The 15229-nt window shown below is 43.1% G+C and overlaps 1 long non-coding RNA gene across 1 annotated transcript; it reads left to right on the top strand.

The window, feature by feature from the left end:
• The first annotated feature begins 590 nt into the window (after positions 1-590).
• Positions 591-14631, top strand: LOC116958145 (uncharacterized). Its single transcript, XR_004405309.2, has 3 exons — positions 591-1049; positions 12645-12787; positions 14424-14631. It is a non-coding gene; the product is annotated as an uncharacterized LOC116958145 (long non-coding RNA).
• Positions 14632-15229: the final 598 nt, after the last annotated feature.

The raw sequence follows: 15229 nt of genomic DNA, 5'->3' as shown, positions 1-15229 counted from the left end.
GTCTGTGGATCTCTATGGGTCTATATGAGTCTGGTCTATGAGTCTCCCTATGCATAGCTCTGCGTACGATACCTGGAGCGGTGGTGTGGAGTAAACATCGACAATGGGGAGACAAAGGCGGCCGGGCGTGGTGATGGCCACCCACCCCCTCGTGTGCCACAGTGCCGGTAGCCTTCATAGGCGCTGTTACTCACTAACTGGACTTGCCCCGACATTCTATTGTTTCATTTTTATTGAATCTCTGCAGTCACGAAAGCTTTAAATCGAAATTTAGTACGGTACACTTCATTAAAGCGTGTTTTAAAAAAAGTTTAAAAAATATTACTTATTAATCCCTCACATTAACATTAGCTAGCCCGCCCATGCTGCTGACACTTGGGCTATGCCCATTTTTAAACCTTCAAAACAGTTTGCCTTTAGAAGCCAACCCCCTTTTTCTGATGACGACCACTTGTGTTGCGATCGAAACGTCGTAGTTTTGTGTTATTTTCTTTGAACCTATCTACCTAACTTTACTGAAAGACCCAAAGAATCATCATCACCACGTGGAAATGTCTAGCAGCCAAATACTCTAAAGGCGTGATGTTGATTCAAAATTTTCGAGGGAAAAATCGGAGGACCCAGAGTTAAATCCACGAGACCACAGGGAAAACATGAAATCTCCAAATATACAACAGGTGTCATGGTTGGGATCAAATCCACAACCTCCTGTATACCAGGCGAGGTAGTTAACATCTCCTCGCCACCGTGGTGTTAGGGCTTTGATCGAACCCACGATTTCCTGTATACCAGGCGAGGTAGTTAACATCTCCTCGCCACCGTAGCACCCCTAATGCGACTGTCATCAGTGTAACGTTCTTACCCCGTGGCCCTACTGGATCATCTGTGAAAAAGAGCTTCATAGCCCATCGAATTCCTCCATTATAAGTAAATACATAAATTCTGATTCTGAGATTCTGATTTATCCGCAGGAACGGTGTTCACTGACAGCGCGGGGGTTGGGGATGGCTCGGAGTCCGGAGTGCAGCGCCAAGGAAGAACACCACGTGGTGAGTTCAATAGCAGGTCATGGTCAACTCGAATTCATCACCACCACCATCATCGTCACCATCACCACCATCATCGTCACCACCAACATCATCATCATCATCACCAACTTCATCATTGTCACCACCACAGTCATCACCACAACCACCATCATCATCACCACCATCACAATCACCGCCATCATCATCACAACCACCATCATCATCATCACTATCATCACCACCATCATCGTCACAACCAACATCATCACCACCAACATCACCATAGTCATCATCACCGTTATCATCATCACCACCATCGTCATCACCACCCCCACCGTCATCATCACCACCATTATCATCACTAGTTAACTATTAACTGTGCAGTGACAAGAGCTATAGAGCGCCCGGGAACGAATGATAAATACATAACAATCAAAAGAAATTTCGATTTAAAGCTTTCGTGACTGCAATGATTCATCTTCTTTGGTTCTTTCGGTAAAGTCACGTAGAATGAGAATAAAATAATAAATTGATAAAATAAAATAACACAATAATATTCTCACGACGTTTCGGCCACAACACAAGCGGCCTTCATCAGGTGAAGGGACGAGACTGTCTGGTAGGACAGCGCTGGAGTGAAAGAGCCACGTTCAGATCACGGCCTTTAAGCTGTGTGAGAGGAACAAAGCGCCTTGACAAAGGAATTAGCATATAATTTAGCATTGAAATGGCTGAATGATTAGCTTGTGACTGGTCACAGAAATAGCTATGTTAAAAGTTAAAGCATACACATCCGCAAGGGGTGCCTCTGCGGATGTGTATGCTTTAACTTTAACATAGCTATTTCTGTTACCAGTCACAAGCTAATCATTCAGCCATTTCAATGCTAAATTATATGCTAATTCCTTTGTCAAGGCGCTTTGTTCCTCTCACACAGCTTAAAGGCCGTGATCTGAACGTGGCTCTTTCACTCCAGCGCTGTCCTACCAGACAGTCTCGTCCCTTCACCTGATGAAGGCCGCTTGTGTTGTGGCTGAAACGTCGTGAGAATATTATTGTGTTCTTTTATTTTATCAATTTATTATTTTATTCTCATTCTACGTGACTTTACCGAAAGAACCAAAGAAGATGAATCAAAAGAAAGCTAATTTAGTGATCTTCTAACACAAATAATGCTCAAGCAAGAATCGTAGTAGCATTAAATAACCGTTTTATTTTTCAAAAAAGTAATCCATTATTTAACTACAAAACGTGACATCTAACTAATGTAATCGGCCGGCCCTATCCATCTCCTCCCGTGATCGTTACGAGGGGACAAGCCGGTTAATAAGTAATATTTTTTAAAAAACTTTTAAAAAACACACGCTTTAATGAAATGTACCGTACTAGTAATGGCAGAACTTCACGACTCCAGGAAGTGGCCCCGAAACTTGCCACAACGTAAGGGGACCGTGGCCAGTTACAGCCAACGTCAGCTGACCGTGGACAATTAGACCCAAGCCAAAGCATAACAAAAAATAATGTTTAAAAATATGTTTTATGATAGAATATAGTATAGCCATCAGTGTGACATAAGTATACCAAGTTTGCAGTCGATACCACATTAAGAAGTGGGTTAGAATTGAGTTACACGATTTGAAGAAACAACAACAATAGAGTGAGTTAAATGAAAGCGTGTAGCACCAACAGCAACAATAGTAGATGATGAGTTCGGAGGGGATGAGTGGATAGTCTGCGATGTGTTCTGCTCTCCTTCTGAGATGACTCCACCACCAAGGCACAACCAGAGGGTTGTGTGACTGCAACTCTTTACTTCAAAGTGTTCTTCTGAGGAGCATTCGTGCATCTGTAATTATGACCGGATGCACGCCAAAAAACCCCAATTCACACCACCTCACTGCTCAGTACTGACGGTATTGAGTGCAAGTGTTAATATTCTAGAACCACACCCACATCACCGTATCTATTACATGATTAAAATCGTCTCTAAATATCAAACTCTTAACTGTGAATATAATTACTATACTCTTTGGTTCTATTCGGTAAAGTCACGTAGGTAAAAAATAAAACAACAAAAATCACGACGTTTCGGCCACAACACAAGTGGCCTTCATCAGGTGAAGGGACCAGACTGTCTCGAGGACAAGCGCTAGAGCGAACACAGCCAAGCTCAGACCGCGACCTTTAAGCTGTGTGAGAAGAAACAGAGTGCCTTGACAAAGGAATTATCATTAAAAAATGCATTTTAATAGGTGGACTTAGCATGATGAAAGGTAGGGAGGGGATTGACCTGTGCAGGCTGGCGAGGGGGCACAGCAGCGTCCACATGCTGGTGGTGTGAAAAGGGGATTTCAAGAAGCTGCGAAAGTTTAGGGTACCACTACTTGAAAAATATACTGTACCATTGAAAAATTAGTTTAATGTTTGGTTAGATTTAGAACATCTTTCCAATGGTTGCTTAATTTGAAACCATCTTCTCGGTTGAAATTGTGTCTGTGTTTGTAGATCTGAATTGCCTCGTGAACAAATCTCTGATAAAAACCCGTGGGTTTGCAAATAACCTTGGTATCGGAGAAAATTATATTGTGATCACCCACAGCGTTGTAACAGTGATCAGCTACGGCAGAAGAATTCGTTCTGCCGTGTTTCAAATCTGATTTGTGCTCGCGAATTCGGTCAGAGACATGTCGCTTCGTCTCCCCGATATAGCAATCACCGCAGGTACAACTCAATTTGTAAACCCCGGGGTACTGTAAGTCAGGAATGACATCCTTCATGGATGGGATCAGATCACGAATTTTGTGTACTGTATTGAACTCGACCTGGATCTTGTGTTTGTTTAGAATTTTGGAAATCTTTTTAGTAACGCCTGCTATATGTGGTAGTGTGATGGTTTTGACCGGAGTATCAAGTGGTTGTTTCTGTATGGAGGGAGAAACAGCTTGGCGGATGGTACGGTCAGAGTATCCATTCCTTTTGAGGGCCAGGTGTACATGTTTTAATTCACTGGTCAGGTGGTGTTGGTCCGAAATGCAATGAGCCCTATGGTATAAAGTTTTGATGAGAGAATTATTCTAAGCTGGGTGGTGGTGGGAATCAGGCTTCAAGTAGGAATCCGTGTGGGTGGGTTTCCTGTAGACAGAATGCCCCAACGAGCCATCAGGTCTCCTCTCAAACAGAACATCCAAGAATGGTAGCCTGCCATCCTTCGCCACTTTCATGGTGAATTTGATGGCGGGATGTCTGGAATTGATGTGGTGTAGGAAAAGGTTCAGAGCTGGGAGGCCATGTGGCCAAATGACGAAAGTGTCATCCACATATCTCTTCCACAGGGAAGGTCTGAGGGTGGAAGTCTGGATGGCGTCCGATTCAAATTTCTCCATGAAAACATTGGCTATCACTGGTGACAAGGGGGAACCCATGGGAGTACCCTCATTTTGCTTGTAGAAGGAACCATTCCAAGTAAAGTAGGTGTTGGTGAAGCAGTGCCTGACCAGAGTAGGTACCTCGGGGTTTAGTCCATGTTGCACCAAATTTTCAATTATATCAATGGTATCAGGTACCGGGACCTTGGTGAACAAGGAGACCACATCGAAGCTGACAAGGATATCGTCAGGGGACAGTACAACGTCCTTGACCATAGAAACAAATTGGGCCGAGTCAAGTACTGCTGAGGAGGTCTTTCCAGTGAAAGGTAGCAAGATATCCGACAGAAAACGTGTCAGCTTATAGGTAGGGGAGTTGATCGTGGATACAATGGGTCGTAATGGAGTGCCTTCCTTATGAATCTTTGGGAGACCATAGAATCTAGGTGGTCTTGCAGCAGAAGGTTTTAGGGAGGGACGTTTAGCTGGTTCGATTAGGGAGGTCGAACTTGTGATGATCTGGTTGATTTTAATAGTTAGGCTATTAGTAGGGTCATTTTTGATTTTTGAGTAACTACCATCATTGAGTAGGTCCTGAATTTTATTGTTGTATGAGTTTTTATCCATAATTACAGTGGCATTGCCCTTGTCGGCTGAGAGGATGACTATATCATATCTCTCTTTTAATTTCGCGAGTTCAGAGCGTTCATCGTTGCTGATGTTGCTAACGGGTTTCTTAGCATTCTTAAGAATAGTAGCTATTTCAGCTCTCGCGACGTCTGCTTGGATGTGTCCTATACCTTTGATGGCTACATCGACCTGATAAATGATATGAGCTTGTAGGAGAGTCCTACCTAAAGTATCGAGTTCAAAACGGAGTAGTCTTATCCTCTCTGAGATTAAAGAGAGGCTGGCCTTAAACAGAATCTGTTTAGAATTCGGTGAGGACACAGCAGCAGAAGTGAGTGTGAAAGCGATGGGTATTACCTTGTTGTCGCGGCATCTTTTGAGGAAGGTCAGCGTCTCGATGAGCTGTGACTTATTGTCCCGTTGTCTGTTAAAAGCTCTAACAGATAGGCGATAAACCTCCCCGTAGAGGCTATCAATTCTGGATTTGAAGCTTTCGTGACTGCAAGGATCCATACTCTTTGGTTCTATTCGGTAAAGTCACGTAGGTAAAAAATAAAACAACAAAAATCACGACGTTTTGGCCACAACACAAGCGGCCTTCATCAGGTGAAGGGACCAGACTGTCTCGAGGACAGCGCTGGAGTGAAACACAGCCAAGCTCAGACTGCGACCTTTAAGCTGTGTGAGAGTAATTAAGGTGCCTTGACAAAGGAATTAGCATGGAAGTTTGCATTTTTAATAGGCGGACTTAGCATGATGAAAGGTAGGGAGGGGGTTGACCTGTGCAGGCTGGCGAGGGGGCACGGCATCGTCCACATGCTGGTGGTGTGAAAAGGGGATTTTAAGCTGCGAAAGTTTAGGGTACCACTACTTGAAAAATATACTGTACCATTGAAAAATTAGTTTAATGTTTGGTTCGATTTAGAACATCTTTCCAATGGTTGCTTAATTTGAAACCATCTTCTCGGTTGAAATTGTGTCTGTGTTTGTAGATCTGGATTGCCTCGTGAACAAATCTCTGATAAAAACCCGTGGGTTTGCAAAGAACCTTGGTATCGGAGAAAATTATATTGTGATCACCCACAGCGTTGTAACAGTGATCAGCTACGGCAGAAGAATTCGTTCTGCCGTGTTTCAAATCTGATTTGTGCTCACGAATTCGGTCAGAGACATGTCGCTTCGTCTCCCCGATATAGCAATCACCGCAGGTACAACTCAATTTGTAAACCCCAGGGTACTGTAAGTCAGGAATGACATCCTTCATGGATGGGATCAGATCACGAATTTTGTGTACTGTATTGAACTCGACCTGGATCTTGTGTTTGTTTAGAATTTTGGAACTCTTTTTAGTAACGCCTGCTATATGTGGTAGTGTGATGGTTTTGACCGGAGTATCAAGTGGTTGTTTCTGTATGGAGGGAGAAACAGCTTGGCGGATGGTACGGTCAGAGTATCCATTCCTTTTGAGGGCCAGGTGTACATGTTTTAATTCACTGGTCAGGTGGTGTTGGTCCGAAATGCAATGAGCCCTATGGTATAAAGTTTTGATGAGAGAATTCTTCTAAGTTGGGTGGTGGTGGGAATCAGGCTTCAAGTAGGAATCCGTGTGGGTGGGTTTCCTGTAGACAGAATGCCCCAACGAGCCATCAGGTCTCCTCTCAAACAGAACATCCAAGAATGGTAGCCTGCCATCCTTCTCCACTTTCATGGTGAATTTGATGGCGGGATGTCTGGAATTGATGTGGTGTAGGAAAAGGTTCAGAGCTGGGAGGCCATGTGGCCAAATGACGAAAGTGTCATCCACATATCTCTTCCACAGGGAAGGTCTGAGGGTGGAAGTCTGGATGGCGTCCGATTCAAATTTCTCCATGAAAACATTGGCTATCACTGGTGACAAGGGGGAACCCATGGAAGTACCCTCATTTTGCTTGTAGAAGGAACCATTCCAAGTAAAGTAGGTGTTGGTGAAGCAGTGCCTGACCAGAGTAGGTACCTCGGGGTTTAGTCCATGTTGCACCAAATTTTCAATTATATCAATGGTATCAGGTACCGGGACCTTGGTGAACAAGGAGACCACATCGAAGCTGACAAGGATATCGTCAGGGGACAGTACAACGTCCTTGACCATAGAAACAAATTGGGCCGAGTCAAGTACTGCTGAGGAGGTCTTGCCAGTGAAAGGTAGCAAGATATCCGACAGAAAACGTGTCAGCTTATAGGTAGGGGAGTTGATCGTGGATACGATGGGTCGTAATGGAGTGCCTTCCTTATGAATCTTTGGGAGACCATAGAATCTAGGTGGTCTTGCAGCAGAAGGTTTTAGGGAGGGACGTTTAGCTGGTTCGATTAGGGAGGTCGAACTTGTGATGATCTGGTTGGTTTTAATAGTTACGCTATTAGTAGGGTCATTTTTGATTTTTGAGTAACTACCATCATTGAATAGGTCCTGAATTTTATTGTTGTATGGGTTTTTATCCATAATTCCAGTGGCATTGCCCTTGTCGGCTGAGAGGATGACTATATCATGTCTCTCTTTTAATTTCGCGAGTTCAGAGCGTTCATCTTTGCTGATGTTGCTAACGGGTTTCTTAGCATTCTAAAGAATAGTAGCTATTTCAGCTCTCGCGACGTCTGCTTGGATGTGTCCTATACCTTTGTTGGCTACATCGACTTGAGAGATGATATAATCTACTGGTATGTGTTTTGGGGTGACAGCAAAATTCAGTCCCCTAGCCAGTACTGTTTTCAGTTTGTCCGAAATCGGGGTGCTACTCTGAAAAAATGACGATTTTGTTAACATCTAGTTTTGTGATCTGTGGAACCGGGTTTTTCTTTGATAGGTGGTTGAATTTAGAAATCAGGTTAGCTTTGCATTTGACTGACAGTGACTCAGCAGAAGAAGCAGTCATGTTGTCTACGTGATTCCAATCAGGTGACATTTTTTGTGTTAACATTAAATGAGCTTGTAGGAGAGTCCTGTCTAAAGTATCGAGTTCAAAACGGAGTAGTCTTATCCTCTCTGAGATTAAAGATAGGATGGCCTTAAGCAGAATCTGTTTAGAATTCGGAGAAGATACAGCAGCAGAAGTGAGTGTGAAAGCGATGGGTATTACCTTGTGATCGCGGCATCTTTTGAAGAAGGTCAGCGTCTCGATGAGTTGCGACTTCTTGTCCCGTTGTCTGTTAAAAGCTCTAACAGATACGTGAAAACCCTCCCCATAGAGGTTATCAATTCTAGATTTAAAGCTTTCGTGACTGCTAGGATCCATACTCTTTGGTTCTATTGGGTAAAGTCACGTAGGTAAAAAATAAAACAAGAAAAATCACGACGTTTCGGCCACAACACAAGCGGCCTTCATCAGGTGAAGGGACGAGACTGTCTGGAGTACAGCGCTGGAGTGGAAGAAGCCACGCTTAGATCACGACCTTTAAGCTGTGTGAGAAGAAAAAGACCACGCGCCTTGACAAAGGAATTAGCATATAATTTAGCATTGAAATGGCTCATTGAAATAGCTAAGTTAAAGTATACACATCCGCAGAGGTACCCCTTGACAAAGGAATTAGCGCTGGAGTGGAAGAAGCCACGCTTAGATCACGACCTTTAAGCTGTGTGAGAAGAAAAAGGCCAAGTGCCTTGACAAAGGAATTAGCATATAATTTAGCATTGAAATGGCTCATTGAAATAGCTAAGTTAAAGTATACACATCCGCAGAGGTATCCCTTGACAAAGGAATTAGCATCGAATTTAGCATTGAAATAGCTGAGTGATTAGCTTGTAACTGGTCACAGAAATAGCTATGTTAAAGATAGAGCATATACATTCACCGAGGCACCCAGTACTCATCAAACAGGATAATTTAGCGAAACACAACCACGCTCAGACATCGGACCTGTGTGCGAGCAAACAAGGTGTTCTGACAAAGAAATTAGCATAAAAATTAGCATTTCATTGGCGGATTTTAGGAAACAGGTGGTGTACGTGCCGGTGGACTCGCAGTTTGGCGCGGGGGGGGGGAGGGGGAGGAGGGAGGGGGGAGTTTACCTATTGATGGTGTGAAGAGGGGGAATTTATAAGAGCTGCGAAAGTTTGGGGTACCACTACTTGAAAAATATACTGTACCATTGAAAAATTAGCTTAATGTTTGGTTCGATTTAGAACATCTTTCCAATGGTTGCTTAATTTTAAACCATATTCTCGGTTGAAATTGTGTCTGTGTTTGTAGATCTGAATTGCCTCGTGAACAAATCTCTGATAAAAACCCGTGGGTTTGCAAAGAACCTTGGTATCGGAGAAAATTATATCGTGATCACCCACAGCGTTGTAACAGTGATCAGCTACGGCAGAAGAATTCGTTCTGCCGTGTTTCAAATCTGATTTGTGCTCGCGAATTCGGTCAGAGACATGTCGCTTCGTCTCCCCGATATAGCAATACAAATTGAGTTGTATCTGCGGTGATTGCTATATCGATTAGCACAGTTGGCTACGTATGGTACGAAAGAAGTTCAACACACACACACACACATGGACCAGAGGTCACTTCATGGGATGTCAGAGGTAGTTGTGTGATATCTACTTCTGTGGGCCAAACTCTTAACACGAAAGGTTGCGCTGCACTTTGAGGGATTCAGTGGATTATGAATCTCACGACATGTTGCCACTATAAGGGTCACAAACATCTGGGTTCAATGCCTGGCTATAAGTCTCATCAACACCGATGTCCAATTGCCACCAGAACGTGATACAGCTGCTCACTCCCAGCTACAAACGCTCTGATAGTGCATTGTCTTTGTACTGTTCACATTTAGGCATTCTCTGGTCTGATACTGGTGAGACGAGGCCATAGAGAAGTCTGTCCTATGGAGTAGAACAGGGGTCGGGAACCTTTTTGACTAAGAGAGCCATGAAAGCAAAAAATTTGGAAATTTATTTCAGTGAGAGCCATATAATATATTTTAAAAGTGAATTCAACTAAATGTCAGTATAATAAGCCTCTGAATTTATTCTTTTAAATGTTGTTATAACACTCACCATTAATGCGACTTCTGGTGCTGCATGGATTTGCTGATGTCTTTGTAGTCGGGTTGGTACTTGGTGAGGTTAAGCTTCATGCAAGCGTTGAGGCTTTCATCCGTTAAACGTGATCGTAGGTTGGACTTGATGTTTTTAAGATGTGAGAATGACTGCTCACATGCATACGTAGATCCAAACATGGTCAATACAGCAATACTCACACGCTGCAGTGTGTGGTATGTGACAGGAAGCGCGTTCCAAGTTTTGAGAATCAGCTGGTCTTCGGGTTGGAGTTTTTTCATTTCTGTCCACATGTGCTTGCTCGCCAACTCCGCTTTCTGTCGTGTGATTCTTTCCAAATCTTCATTCAGTGACTTGAACTTATTCACCCACATGTCTGAGGCCTTCAGGTCAGCCACTTCTGCTTCAAAATCTCTGACGGAGACACCAGGGATGTAATTCAGGTCGGCTGTGTTCAGTGAACACTCGTTTGGATGGGTGATGAACTTAAAAAGACGAGTGTGCTCACGAAATTCTCCAAAGCGTGCTTTGAAGGACTGTAGGAGACTGGATGTGCAGCCAGCTAGCTGGTGGAGATCAAGGTTTTGAATGGGCTCACTTGCTGTGCATGCATCTTTAAATTGGCTCAGTTTTTCAAAATGTAGTAAACGACCTGTTTCAAGATCCGTGATGAAAAGCTCCAGCTTGTTTTCAAAAGCAAATACAGCTTGTTGAAGGGATAACACTGTATTTCCAATGCCTTGCATTTTCACGTTGAGCTGGTTCAGATGTTCAGTCAGATCTACGAGATAGTAAAACTTGAGGAGCCACTCGGTGTCGGCTAGCTCAGGATGCCCGACGCCTTTCATTTCAAGGAAAGTCCGGATTTCGTTCAGGCAAGCCGCAAAACGGCTAAGCACCTTCCCTCTTGACAACCAACGCACATTGCTGTGCAAAAGCAGACCAGGATAGTTATTTACAACTTCATCCAGCAGTGTTTTAAACTGGCGATCATTTAAGGCTCGGGCAACAATAAAGTTGATCACACGAATGACCAGCGACATCACTTCGCCAAACTGCCTGTCACACATCTGAGCACAAAGTGCCTCCTGGTGTATAATGCAATGGAAACTTAGGATGGGTCTATTTTCATGTTCACGGAGAAGCGCCACAAATCCTTTGTTTTTCCCCACCATACACGGAGCACCATCAGTACACACTGAGAGAAGTTTATCCATAGGTAGACTTTTTTCTTGAGCAAACTCCATGAAAGACTTGAATAAATCCTCACCTCTTGTGGACCCTTTTAATGGCAGAACAGCAAGACTTTCTTCGCGCAGTGTGTCACCAACAGCATATCTTGCAATCACGCTGAACTGCGACAAATGGCTCACGTCTGTTGACTCATCCAAAGCCAGAGAAAAGAACGGCGCTGCATTTATGTCCTTCACTTGCGTTTCCTCCACTTTGTTTGCCATCACGATGGTACGATCATGAACAGTTCTTGCCGACAGAGGCATGTCTTGTATCCGTTTGATTATCTTGTCTTTGTTCGGAAGATCATCAAAAAGTTCATTGGCTACATCCAGCATGAACGTTTTAGCATACTCGCCATCTGTGAATGGTTTTCCGTTCCTCACTATTGCTAAAGAACCAGCAAAGCTAGCCGAATTATAGTCACCTTGCCGGGTCCATACACGGAGTTGCTGCTGGCTAGCTTGCACCCTGCTCAGAAGCTCTTGGCACGCTTTCTTTCTGCTGTCTCCCGCAGGGTATTTTGATGCAAAGGTAGCGTGGCGCGTGTCGAAGTCCCGCTTTACATTCGACCGTTTCAACGATGTAATTTTGTCATTGCAAATTAGACACACCGCAGAACCCGCTCTCTCCACAAAGGCGAATTCTTCGGTCCATTCGTCCTGAAATGTACGATACTCGTCGTCTTTTTTTCTTTTCGCCATCTTCTTCGTCGAAGGGTTAGCTTTGAGCTAATGACCGAGCAGACGCAGTCTCAGACTGATTCAAAAGGGGGCGTTTACCTGTTTTACCCAGCAACGGCAAACGTAGGCCAGTATCATCCAATTAAAATAATGGACAATTGCTCCTGCAACCCTGAACAGGACATGCGCAGTGAAAAATCGATGGATGGATTAAAACAAGTGAGAATATTTTGTTTTATCTGCGAGCCATATGCAATCATCAAAAGAGCCACATCTGGCTCGCGAGCCATAGGTTCCCGACCCCTGGAGTAGAACAATCAGTTTCAAAGGCAATGTTTGTATAACATTATAGTTACATTATTATCAAAGACAATGCAATGTAACATTATAGTTACATTATTATTATTATCAAAGACAATGCCATGTAACATTATAGTTACATTATTATTAAAGACAATTTATATATATTATCAGAGCCACGTCTGTTTGCATGTTCACCACAAGTACTGTGCGTGGTCAATGCGATACTTAATTTCTTGAAAAAGGTTTCTATTAGGCGTTTGAACATGTTAACACACCTCCTGTTCTATTGCCAGAAAGGGTAAAACCTATTCTTATTTTCCATACGAGATGTACTAAAGTGGGCGCTGTGTTGTTGTTGTTGTTTCCCTAGAATTTATGGTCGTCACCCCAGAAAAAATGAACGCCATAGCAGGCAGTACGATTTTCCTGCCCTGCTCCTACACCTGTACAATCAGCGGCGTTAACCACACACTGGCGGAGTGGTTCAGGATCATTGATGGACGTGAAGAAAGGGTGAGTTATAAATCTCTATATCGTATTAAGACATCTAAATGTGGGAAACCTTGCCCAATGCGGCTTTTTCGAAAGCGTCGGTTTGTCAGAACACGGGGGGTGATCCATAATCGAGGTTGTTTTGGGTTAGTTCGCTTAAATATATAAATGTGTCGTCAAACCCGCCACGACCCGACACAGACAATAGTAAGGTTTGTCACATAAACAGAACGTGCCATACTTTTGGGTTTTTTTCGGTAAAGTCACGTAGGTAAAAAAAAGAAAAAACAACTAAATATAATCACGACGTTTCGGAGGCAACACAAGCTTCCGTCTTCAGGTGGAAACAGTCACAGCAGAAAGCTGTATCAAGTGAGGAGCTCTGAGACACACGAGATTATATACAGGCTGTTTCCCTATTCATAGTACATAATGGAAATTGATCTCGAGCATTCGAGTATATTTAAAAGCATTTATTAATTAAATAAAAAATGACATCACTTGAACCATGTACATGCAGTCATGAACTTACAAACATACAACTTACGAACGCGTCACAGGAACTAATTATATTCGTAGGTTGAGGACTGCCCATAATGTGCTACAGCTACTGCTGTATCTGTATCTGCTCACGTTCATTCTAGGACTCTAGGCATACGTAGCCAGTGGTGAAGGGTGGGTGGTGATCCAACCCCCATCTCAAAACACTCTCTCCCAGGGTTATATTGATAGACATTTTGGTAGACAATGCAATTAGTATGCGTGTGCTGGTAGACTGTTTGATATGTACAAAAGCTATGACGTCACATGGCATTGTGATGTCATAACGTCCGTACATATTACCGTGAATGAATAGGTCATATCCAGGTCTCGTGTATGTATGTACGTTGAGCTTATTTCGCATGATATGTAGCCAACCGTGCTAACTCTACATATGACCATCTCCTGAATAGTGATTCCAGTAAAAGGTATTCAACAAATGATAAAGACATTCTTATCCATCATCATGAGGCCTCCTCATGATGCGCCTTTTGGCGTCATCTGGTCGAACACCATATGAGACTGGGCTCTGAGAAAAGTTGTCTCTGGTGTAGACCAATCAATTTCAAGGACAATGCAGACATTATCAGAGTGCTGTTTTTTGTTTGCATTCTGACCGCAGGTATAGTGGTTAATGCAAACATGATTCCTTGTATAAAGGTGTCAGTTTTGTTGCCAGAAAAAAGGGTAAAAAACCTATTTTAACATTCTTATTCATTCTAGGTGCGAACTCCGGTTATCCTCACAGCAGCTTTTGGCTGGCCATCGAACAAAGATGGTCACCGCATCGCGTGGTGTCACATGCACTGCTGCGGCCATCTTGAATTCTCTGCCTTCCGATATTAGGAAGCCACTGGAGCTACGCACTTTTAAATCATCATCTAGATCGAAAACTCGTTTCTTTAAAACTGATGTTTGTATTTAGTTTGTTGTCCTTCCCCCGCACCTCGGATTAGCACGGTTGCCTATGTACTGTGCCAAAGAAGTTCAACATACATACAACATGCATACAACATACATACAACATACATACAACATACATACAACATACATACAACATACATACAACATACATACATCTTTGATCTGTGCATGCTCTCGCTTTTGTTGACCACAGCTTTATCAATACCCCAATGGAGATATACAATGGCCTTTACAGGCCACCTGGGTGGGTGATGTGTCAAAGTGCGATGCCTCCATCACCGTCAGTGACATCCAGACCCACGACTCTGGGCGATATCGCTGTGAGGTCACGGTGTATCCACAATACATGGAAGACATTGGGTATCTACAGCTGAATGTTAACAGTCCATCAGGTTTGTGTTATTTCCTTTAAACGTCGTCTACATTACCACCCCCAACTCTATCATCTATCCTATAGACCTGATATAGAACTCAACATGTACACTTTAGAGCCATGGGCCCAGTGCCACGGTGAACTGGGTTCAACCCCTGGCTACGATCTCATCACCATCAATGTACATCAGAACCTTTGACTGCTCCTCACCGACATTTATGCGGTCTTAGTTCATAGTTCATAGTTAATTTATTTGGTATAGCCCTGTGAGCCATTCGGCTCTTGAATCGGGTGCAACCGCAACAAACAAAAAACATGAACAAGAAAACATCTTAAAGTGACTATGTGACTGTGTAAACAGAAAATACAGGAAAAAAATATCAAAATATTCCTGAAATAGCACCGTACACCAACGCTGTGTGCAAAAATCCCAGTGGGATGCAAGTCAAATAACAACAACAACCACAAGACAACTAAGATTAAGGCCATCAGTCAACTCCGTACTACAATAAACAAAAACATGGCCAAAACAAAAAAAAACTTTTCGAAATCACCAAAATAAAAGCCATAAATCCAATGTAACAGTGATCATAGGGACTGTGACCGAATTTTTAACAATAAACTAC

This window comes from Petromyzon marinus, chromosome 73 (assembly GCF_048934315.1).
Source record: "Petromyzon marinus isolate PM22_M1 ecotype Great Lakes invasive population chromosome 73, UKy_Petmar_22M1.pri1.0, whole genome shotgun sequence".
In the NCBI taxonomy this organism is placed as follows: Eukaryota; Metazoa; Chordata; class Hyperoartia; order Petromyzontiformes; family Petromyzontidae; genus Petromyzon; species Petromyzon marinus.
The sequence above is the reverse complement of the archived record's forward strand: the minus strand, read 5'-3'. Positions and strand labels throughout refer to the sequence as shown.